The 10,925-nt window shown below is 46.5% G+C and overlaps 1 pseudogene; it reads left to right on the forward strand.

The window, feature by feature from the left end:
• The first annotated feature begins 1,019 nt into the window (after positions 1 to 1,019).
• On the forward strand, positions 1,020 to 5,633 carry LOC135269113 (protein arginine N-methyltransferase 1-like; annotated as a pseudogene).
• Positions 5,634 to 10,925: the final 5,292 nt, after the last annotated feature.

Consider the following 10,925-nt stretch of genomic DNA (forward strand, 5'->3'; position numbering starts at 1 on the left):
CTCATTCTTAGAGGGTCCAGGAGCTGCCCATCCTCCCTGGGACTCTAACTTCCTAGACAGAGGGTCATAAGGGAGGGGGTTGGTTATAGGCAGTTTTGTTTGGGGCTCCTGAAGCGAAGGCAGGAGTTGGGGGCTGGGGTATTAGCTCTGGGGAGTGCCTGTGTGCCACACCTTTTTTCTGGAATCCTCTCAGACAAGAGACTGGTTTGTGGAGGGAGCAGATGCCCTGTGGACATACCCTGCCAGTGCTCCTCCCTCCCACTATTCATGACAGCCTAGGATAAGGGTGTGTGTGCCAGGAAGTGTCTCCTAATCTAGGGAAGATAAGGTGATGGGAGGTGTGGTGACAGCTGGTGGTGGCGGGTGTCAATCCTCCTTGCCTAGATGGGGAGGTATGTGGTCTGCTGCCTGGCCAGAGAGGGGAAACGTGGCAGGAGGCCACCATCTCTCTAGCCACAGTTGGGATGGGAGACCCCCTTTCTTCTCTCCTCACTTTTCTCATTCCTTTCTTCAACTCCTCACCACCTCATTACTTGCCCCCTTTGCCACCAGTCCCCACCAAGGAAAAGGAAAATTGCTGGAAACCTACCCTCCACCAGAGCCCAGGTCCCCCCGCAACCACTGCCAGTAACTAATCCTTTCTTCCTCTTACTTTCTCATCCAATTTTGTAGCCACCTTGACTAATGGGATGAGCCTCCAGCCACCTTTTGAGAAAGTAAATATTTTTTGACCCCTCCTCACCTGACCTTCACATCAATATGTCTTGTCACACATCTGGCCCTTTCTTGAGATCTAACCATACACCTCTTGCTTCAAATCAGTTTACCCCTGGTGCCCAGACACTTAGGACCAACCCCTCCAGGTTCAAGGCCCCGCTGGCCTCCCCCAGTATTGAGGTTACTTCCCTAACTCCACCTCCAGCCTTCCTGTGACCTTCCCTGTGTCTGCCCCCATTTTTCTTCTCCTTCACTCCCCGGCATTGGGCTGAGCTGTAGAGCAGGGCAGAGAGACTAGAGAGATGGTTGGCATGTCTGAGGTATGGGGTACTCCCCTGGATGGTGCTCTGGGGGGTCCTGGAAGTAGAAAATGGAGTTGTTAGATTTTGGGGCTCCTGTGGGAGCAAGATGGTAGGCAGGGGCTGGAGGGTTGTCAGTACAATTTGGGGGGTTCTTTACTACTCTTCAGGAATAAGTAGGAACCTGGAGGTTTAAGAGGCTGTTGGGGGGCCCCCAGGTCTGACCCATGCTCCCATCGGCCCCCTCCCAGGTTTCCTGTGGCCAGGAGGAAAGGAGTGAGCCCAATGCTGAGGACAGGACACCCAAAGATTACTGCCTAGACTCCTATGGCCACTTCAGCATCCACGAGGTGAGTGAGGACACCTTCCCAGGCCTGCAAACCATAAGGGGGTTGAATGTTGGGGAGGAGTGAAATGTAATTTCCCACTCATGTGCACTGCTTCCCCCTGCAGCAGGCCGCTCCTGTGCCCTTCTGCTGCGCAACTCCCAGGGTCCCCTTTCCAAGCCTTTGCCTTGGAGACTGAAATTAGCCTCAAGCTCTGCAGGAGCTCCTCGGGAAGGCTAGGGTGAGAGTGCGCATGCGTGCCTGGGGCCTTAGCTGGAAGTCAGGCAGGGCCCGGTGGTCTCTTCTGCCCTCTAGGGACCGGCGGTGGAACTGCGCCCCAGCTGCTCTGGGCCTGACAGCTTCTGGACCCTTGTGACAGAATACACTGAGATCCCAGAATGCAGATGGGGTGGTGTTCTAAGGAATTTTCTTCTTCCCCTGAGGCTGTTGTCATTATATTGTAGTAAAAACATACATAAATTACTATTTTTTTTATTTTTAGAGACAGGGTCTTGCTCTGTCGCCCAGGCTGGAGTGCAGTGATGCAATCACCACTCACTGTATCCTTGATCTCCCAGGCTTTGGTGATCTTCCCACCTCAGCCTCCGGAGTATCTGGGATCACAGGTGTGCACTGCCATGCCCAGCTAGTTTTCTTACTTTTTGTAGACATAGAGTCTTGCTTTGTTGCCCAGGCTGGTCTCAAGTTCTTTGGTTTCCTGAAGTGCTGGGATTACAGGCATGAGCCACCGCCCCTGGCCTGAGGACTTTGAAAAGCCAGGGTTCGCTGGTTCTTAGGTAGCAATGGTAGCATCTGGCTTAGATGAGACTTTAGTTCATCTAGTCTACTTTTACACATAGGGAAACCAAGGTGCAGGGAAGGAAGTGAGAGGGCCTAGAGCTGTCCCTGGCCCTCTGACAGGTCAGGACACCCTGTTATCCAGCTGGGGATGTGGGGCCCCTCACGGAGTCTCTGTGCCCATCTTCCCTCAGGAGATGCTGAAGGACAAGGTTCACACCATCACATACCACAACTCCGTGTTTCACAACCAGCACCTCTTCAAGGACAAGGTGGTTCTGGATGTAGGCTCAGGCACAGGCATCTTCTGCATGTTTGCTGCTGAGGCTGGGGCCCACAGGGTCATCGACATGAGTCTCTAGGGTGGCTAAGGGGGTCTGAGCCTGGGAGACATAGACAGAGACCACAGGGGCTCAGGGATTGGATGGAGGGGTTTGGGGACTGAGGATGGGAATGTGAGGGGTTTCACCGTCACTTCTTCCTGGGTCCTCAGATCCAGTGTTTCAGTATCTCTGATTATGCTGTGACGATGTCAAAGCCAACAAGTTAGATCACAGTGAGCCCAGAAAGAGGATGAGTTTGTGGGAGTGGAGTGGACACTGCCCTGCTTCTCCAGGGACCCTGTAGAGTTGAGGGGTCTACAGATGGGCCACAGATTCAGTGGCTCCTCTCCTATTGTCTTCTGGGCTGCCGGCAGCCTGAGAATTTCAGTGTCAAAGTCCTAAGTTTAGCACCTCTGTCTTAAAATTAGAGTGAGAACCAGTCTCTAGTGTCTTGAATGAGTAATAGAGTCCCATGGTTGGCCACTGAGGGCCTGCCCTCCTCTGAGTTTAACCAACACTAACTTCCAGAGAAGTCTGCACCTACAAGCACATATATGTGTAAGTGAGTTTGCATTCACGTGCATAATTTTCACACCAGTCGCATTTCATACCAGCCTCTTGCCCTCAGCTTCTCTCACTTGTGTGTCACGTAGTTTCACACTGTCCAGGCTGTTGAGGCATCACACTCTTTTCCACTACTGCCATCATAGGGACATCCCCCAGCTTTTTAAACCAGTCTTTTGTTAATGGGTGTTTAAGCTGCTCTGAAATTTTCTTTCTTTTTCTTTTTTTATTTGTTTCTGAGACAGAGTCTGGCTCTATTGCCCAGTCTGGAGTGTAGTGAGTGGTGCAATGATGGTTCATGGGTACCTCTGCGTCCTGAGCTCAGGTCATCCTCCCACCTCAGCCTCCTGAGTAGCTGGGACTACAGGCATGTACCAACATACCTAGCTTTTTTTTTTTTTGGAGGTTAGGTTTTGCCATGTTGCCCAGGGTGGTCTTGAATTTCTGAGCTCAAGCAGAGATCCTCCCACTTTGGCCTTCCAAAGAGCTAGGATTACAGGCATGAGCCTCTGCACCCAGACTGCTCTGAGATTTTCATCTTTTGCACGTAATGTCATTTCATACACATATTTGTGAGGTCAATTTATAAAAGGAGATTGCTTGGGCCAAAAGGCTAGTTAGTGGCCGGGCTCAGTGGCTCATGCCTGTAATCCCAGCACTTTGGGAGGCTGAGACTGGAGAATTGCTTCCACTCAGAATTTTGAGACAAATCTGCATAACATAGTGAAGTATGAGTTAATAAGTTTGGTAGCTCTTGCTAAATTGCCCCAGCTCGGTTGGCCGTGTTGGAAACTTGCTAAGGTGGTAGATTTCCCTCTGGGAACTGACACGATTTTATTACAGAGACTATTTTAATGAACCCGGAAGTCCTCATCACTCAACTTTAAATGTTCTCTCCATTTGAAGCAGATTTCTACTGTAATGCAATTTCCCTGGTAAATCTGTCTCTGTGTGTCTTATCTAATACACAAGGTTGTTTTGAGAACATGACCATGCTGTTACTTATTATGTCAAGCCCACCGAATTAAAGACAAAATCTTAACATCACCTGATACCCAGTCCACATAAATTGTCTGCTCCTGTGTCAAAAATATCTAGATTAATGGATGAATTTGAAAACAGTGTTAAGAGGGTTCATGGCTTCAGCTCATCAAGTTCTTTATGATCTCTAAATCCAGGCTGCCTGGTGGGGCCTCCTGGCTCTAGACCCTGGGAAAGGTGAAGGGCAGGGCTACTGGGGGCTGACCTGGCTGCCCTTGTCCACTCTGCAGTGGTGACCATCATAAGGGGAAGGTGGAGGAGGCAGAGCTGTCAGTGCAGAAGGTGGACCTCATCATCAGCGAGTGGATGGGCTACTGCCTCTTCTACTTGTCCATGCTTAACACCGTGCTCTATGCTGGGGATAAGTGGCTGGTGAGGCCTCCTGGCAGGATGAGTGCAGCTCACATGGGCTAGGGTCTAGGCAGAAGGTGAAACCACACTCATTTTTCCCCACAGACAGGACTTAATGTGGAGGCTTTGCTGCAAGCTGTCAGAAGGCCACAACCCAAGCCAGGTGTAGCAGGTGCTGGAGCTGGATGCTGGCAGGGAGATGGTGTGGTGTTGGGGGTTCATCAGGACAGGAAAACCGTAGCAGGGCAATGGCCCAGGTGCTCGGGTTTCAACAGGCCTCTCTGGGAGAGGTGATTGACAGCTGAATGAAGCACAGGAAGGAGCCACTGAGATCTGGGAAGAGAAGCATTCTGGGTGGAGGGACAGCCAGGGTAGGTGTGTACTTGCTGCGTGTGGAGCCATGGAAGGGCTAGTGTGGAAGGAGGTTCTAGAACAGCAATAAAAGTTGGAGTAGAGGTGAGGGGTGGTAGGGGGTGTGCAGATGTTGTGGGCCTTGTGGGACCCATGCAACTTTGCTTTTTCTCTCAGAGCAGCCAGGGAGGGTCTCAGAATCCCCAGAACTTCTGAAGGACAGGAGCTGACTGAGGTGCTTCTGGGTGTCCACTGGCAGCCCTGTGGCAAATAGACCAGAGGGTGAGTGTGAGTGCAGCTGTGACATGATGGTGGCTCAGACCAGAGTAGGAGGCCACACTGGCAAGACTCTGGGCAATGTTGCCAGGCCCCACCCTTCCTGCCCTCACCCTGCCCCTCTGCAGGTGTCTGATGGCATCATCTTCCACACTGAGCCACACTGTATGTGAGGGCCATCGAGGACCAGCAGTCCAAAGTCTACAAGATGCACTGGGAGGGCAGCCCAGGGAGCTAGTGTGTGGGGCCTCGAGTGGGCTCCTGCGGGCTCACCCTCCTCCCTGCCTGCCTCCTGTGGGTGGGAGGACTTGTATGGCTTAGACATGTCTTGAATCAAAGATGTGGCCCTCAAGGAGCCCTAGTGGACATGGTGGACCCTAAGTAGCATAAAGGTGAGGGAGTGGGCATGGCCAGGTGCCCCCAGGGTTGAAACCAAAGACAGACCATCCCCTGGACCTGGTGCAGGACTTCAGAGGCCAGAACATTGGCCTGAGGTCTCAGAGCCTGACCTGTCAGTCAGAGGTGGTGCTAGAGGACCAGAAAAGCCACTTTGTCCTTTAAATATCTTTGTGAGTTCTGCCTTGTGACAGCCATGCTTGGCACTTGGTGCCAGGCTCCAGGAATGGCGGTGAGCGATGCTGCTGGCCCTGCCCCAGTGGCACATCCTCTGGGGGACACACCAAAGCCGGCAGCTCAAAGCCTGCAGCATGTGCACTGAAAGGCACAACACGGGGGCAATGGGCCAGGCCACAGGCACATGGGCCACTGCAAAACAGCATAGGGACAGGCTGGGCTCAGAGTTGCACCTGTGGTGCCAGCTACTTGGGAGGCTGAGGCGGGAGGATCACTTGAGCCTGGGAGTTTCAGGCTGCATTGAGCTGTGATCCCCCCAGTGCACTCCAGTCTGGGCAACAGTTTTTGTTTGTTTGTGTGTCTTTTCTCTTTTTTTTTTTTCCTTTGGAGACCCTGTTTCAAAAAAAGTATGGTAATAGCAAGTATTTATTTATTGAGCTGGAGCTGGGGGGGGTTGAGGTTTGGTGTGAGGGGGGCAGAGGAAGTTGTTGAAGGGCAGAGGAAGATGTTGAGTGGCTGGGAGGAGGCTGGAAGGGCAGGGACCCCACCCAAGCCACCCTCCTGAGAAATTGGGGAGCTGGAGCAGGGTTTCAGGTCAGCATTTGGGACAATGTTTGAGGTCATCGCATTGGTGGACTTGTCAAGAAGAGCTTGGAGAGATAGCAACACAGGGCACTGGCATTTGAGTGAAGTCTGGCCAGGTGGCAGGGCAGGATGGGCACTGGACAGAGTTAGGGTGGAGCTGCCAGGTTTGGGTGTGGGTAAGAAGGGAACAAGGAATACAGGCATGAACCTGGGATGGGTTGTTGGGAGCCAGACATGCAGAATGAGAAATGAATGAGGAGATGAAGCAAGGCACCATTGAGTGAGGATCAGCTGTAAGGGGACAGCAAAGTCACGGAGCATCTGGGAGCTGGGGAGTGAGGGGAGAAGAAAATGAAGTGAGGTGGGGACACATCCCAGAACTTCTCTGCTCATGTCCTGCAGGGGGTGGACATATACACTGTCAAGGTGAAAGACCAGACCTTCACCTCCCCCTTCTGCCTGCAGGTGAAGCACAGAATGACTACACGCCTGCCCTGGTGGCCTACTTCAACATCCAGTTATAGGACTGATATCAGGGGAGCTTTCCTGGTGGGTCACATCCTCCACCAGAGATTTCAATGGAATGATCCCATTCAGCCCCCACTACAACCTCATGGGGCTCTATTACTGTCCTTTTCTTGCTAGGATGGAAAGTCTCCATCATGCAGAGTGTTAAAATCAGAATTTGCACACAAGCCACAGCCCTGAATCATTCACATCCCAGCACCCTCTTCCCCTTCTCTGACTCTGTGCCCTCACTCTTCACTCTCTCTGGGTCTCTGTCTAACCCCTGTCGAGTGCCCTGATCCTCCTCGGGCTCTGTCTTTCCTCCTCCCTCTAGGACTTTGTCCCAGCTCATTCCTGTGCCCCTCTCTCTGGGTCTCTGTCCCCTTCTCTGGGTGTCTATTGCCTTCTGCTCTCTGGTTCCTCACCATCCCATCTCTGATCTCACTGTGCTGATGTAGATGCTGCTGTGGAGGGGGAGATCTCTCCCCTCCTCTCAGGGCTCTGCCACTTTTCCCTTCCAGGAGGGCATCCTGGCCATTTCACCCATGGACTTGAGCTTGCCCTTGGAGTGAGATCTTCTCAGAAGCTGCTACAAGTCTGAACCTCATGTGGAGTGAGATCTTCTCAGAAGCTGCTACAAGTCTGAACCTCATGTCCCTGCCCTGTTTGTGTGCTTTTCCAAGTCTTCCTCTTCCACTCAGGGATGTGTGGTCATAGTTGCCCTTCCTGTTTTTGTCAAAAATAAATCGTTTAAAAATTATCTTATTAAAAACTTTACAAAGTATTCAATTGACTGTTCTTTCACTTGAGAACTAAAGTTTTAAGTAGAGAAGATTTGATTCAGAGATCTCTGCAGTTCACAAATTTAAGAAGGATATATATGTGGAGCGCCTGCAAGAGCCTGTTACCCGGCCATGTAACGTATTTGAGGACATCTGTAAATGTGATTCCAGCAAATTGCATTTTTTCTCCTATTGCACAATTGGGTTATTTCAGCTAATCGTGTGTTGATGGTCATGGAGTTTTTCCAGCGAGTTCCAGAGAAAGGTACAGTCTAACTTCATCTGTGTCTAGGACACCACCCTCTTCTTGTTTTTCTCCTCCTATTGCTCCTTTCAAGTCTTTTTTGCTGGTTTTTCTTCTACCTATAGATAGTGGTTTGTCACACACTCACCCTGTATTTTTTTTTTTTGAGACAGTGGCTTGCTCTGTTGTCTAGGCTGAAGTACAGTGGTGCTACCATGACTCACTACAGCCTCAACTCCTGGGCTTAAGTGATCCTCCAACATCAGCCTCTCTAGTAGCTAGGAATAAAGTCACCACTACACCTAGCTAATTTAAAAAAAAATTGTAGGAATGAGGTCTTGTAACCTTTGTTTCTTCAAAGGTTACTGAACTGCTGCCTAAGCCTATGCACCTTGTTTTTAAAAAGGTCCCTGCTTGATACTTAGAGAGGTTTAGTGGTGTCTACTATCATCCTGTGTCTTAAAATATCATGGGTTTGGCATAAAAACTGATGAGAGAAGATTAAATTTTTTAATTTAAAAAAACAGCACAATTTACAGGGATGAGAAGTGCAGTGCCTTTCCTTTTTTTCTGTTTTTTTTTTTTTTTTTTTTTTTTTTTCCTGTAATTGGGTTCTATTCACATTAAGTGGACATAAATTGAAAGTAAATGAGCTAAGAAAAAACTAGATTCAAATTAGGGGCAACTTTGCCTTTTGGGGTTCTGTACAGATCTGTCATACAGATCAGACCACTAAGTATGCAGATGAGCCCACTGTACAGATCAACCCACTAAGGCTACACTAGGTACCACCCCACCCTCTAAAGCCACCCTTGCAAAAGCTTTAATTTAAAAATTCTCATTTTATAATGGTTTGATATTTTTTAAAGCACACATTTTGAAAACTATGTATCCCTCAAACATAAAATCTGCCTACTAAAGTTTCATAAAACATCAAAACTAAATTCATAAATTAGAACAAAGAAACGAACATTTCAAAATGCCTTTGAAGAGTGTTGGTAGTTTGATAACATGGCAGTTTTAAAGCAAGATCCTTTTCTCTTCCTTTTTTCAAATCACAAAATTCACTGATATAAGTTATCAAATTTCAAACACTTTAAAGTTGTGATCTACTAATCATTTGAACATATTGCTGTCAGTGGCATAGTAGATGTTTTCATGAAGTTGAACATATGCTAATAAGCAGAAATTAGCTCCATTATAATCCCCAAAGTCTGAATTTACTGAAAGTAAGATTTGTTAAAGAAAATTTTGTTCTAATGAAAACTCTATATGACTTTACTAAAAAGCAACAACTATATTAACCTAACTTGTGACCTATCTGTTCTATAAAACTGTCCAACACAAGCATTAATTGCCCTTTTTTGAGCTCAGTGGCATTTCCTACAGTAATAGTAATTAAAATACATTAAACTATTTAAACTATCTTTATGAAACATGCACATTTTATTCATCCCACCAACAGAATAAAGTCTTTTTCTTAAAATCTTTGAGCTCGTTTTAAAGTGCTGTAATTTCTGTCAAAATTTTGGGTACAATAATTTGTATTAATGCTAATTGTGGATTAGGAAATACATGGGAAATAATAAAAAATAAAACAATATAATACTCATAAAATATATGAAGCCTCCAATATAAAACAAAATGATACATTCTCAAAGAAACCCCTTTTTTTCATTAGTTAATTAAGATATAATGAAGATATAATGAAAGGTTTTACCTGATTTTATGTAACTTGATATAAAGAAGTTAAACATATATCTTGGAAGACATTTTGAAAATGGGAAATTAGAAACATACTAATCAAATACAATCAGAAACTTTAAACCCCCAAATCCTCCCCATTCACTGTAACATCTAGCATAGTAACAAATCACAGCATAATACTTACAAAATGCTTTAAAATTTAATTTTGAAGATTCATGTCATAACAACATGTCAAGTCTAATGTTAATCCAAAATATTCTCTTTAGTATCCCAATATTTTAAAAGCATAATATTTTATATTAATCATGCTAAATTTCTTATTGACAATATATGCAAATCTAGCACTGGCTTTTTAAGACAATAACAATTTAACTGTGTGTAGAATCTTGCTGTAGAGGTAGCTATTAAATGACACAGGACAGAATTCTAAAATTGCTACCACATTTTACCCCATATGCAATAAACATTCTCCAGAAACTCTGTGGTGCTCTAAGGTTGAAGCAGTTATTTCCCAGAGCTGAGTAGCGATAAGATAGCATGTATTATTATGAGTGTCATGGAGATCCTGTAAAAATCAAGAGTCACAGGTGGTCAGCAGCAATGGGTGTTGACCAGAGACAGTGAACATGGCTCGAGGTTTTCTCAGCACTGTACACAGCCGCAGGGCAAAATAATGCAGTCAGGGAAGGACACTGCCAAGCTTCACTTTCCACAGCATGCTATGGCTGCTCTAGGAAAAACACCCCCACAATGAAAATAAAGCAAACTGGTTGTGCATCTGGCACCCAACTCACCTTTTAATGCAATCACAAATTCTCCCTCAAAGAGGCTTCCAAAAAAAAAGTCCAAACACTATTCAATATAAAGTCTGCCTAGAAATGAAACCACAGGAAGGTTTTATTTTTAAAATGCTGCATAAAGCCGAGTGCGGTGACTCATGCCTGTAATCCCCGCACTTTTGAGTCAAGGATATCACTTGAGGTCAGAAGTTTAAGACCAGCCTGGTTAACATGGTGAAAATCCGTCTCTACTAAAAATACAAAAAAATTAGCCAGGTGCGGTAATGGGAGCTTGTAATCCTAGCCACTTAGGAGGCTGAGTCAAGAAAATCACTTGAACCCTGGATGTGGAGGTTGCAATGAGCCGAGATTGTGCCACTGAACTCAGCCTGGGTGATAGAGTGAGACTCAGTCTCAAAAAATTAAATGAATAAAAATAAAAAAAAAAAACAAAATAAAAAAGTTTGGCTAATAGAAATTTTAAAATTCACATTTGGCTCACATTTTATATCAGAGGATTGGCTCCTTTTTAAAATCTCAAGGTGCCTGCTCAAAGGACGAAGTCAGGAAGTTTAGAAAATCTGAAATTGTTAGATAATCGTTATTATATTCTTTCCATTTGTGACTAGTCATATAATATGTTATTTATAAATGCATATCACCTTATCCATTTGTGACTAGTCATATAATATGTTATTTATA

The sequence above is a fragment of the Aotus nancymaae genome, unplaced genomic scaffold (assembly GCF_030222135.1).
Source record: "Aotus nancymaae isolate 86718 unplaced genomic scaffold, 86718_ANA_hifiasm-v0.15.2.pri h1tg000049l, whole genome shotgun sequence".
Taxonomy (NCBI): domain Eukaryota; kingdom Metazoa; phylum Chordata; class Mammalia; order Primates; family Aotidae; genus Aotus; species Aotus nancymaae.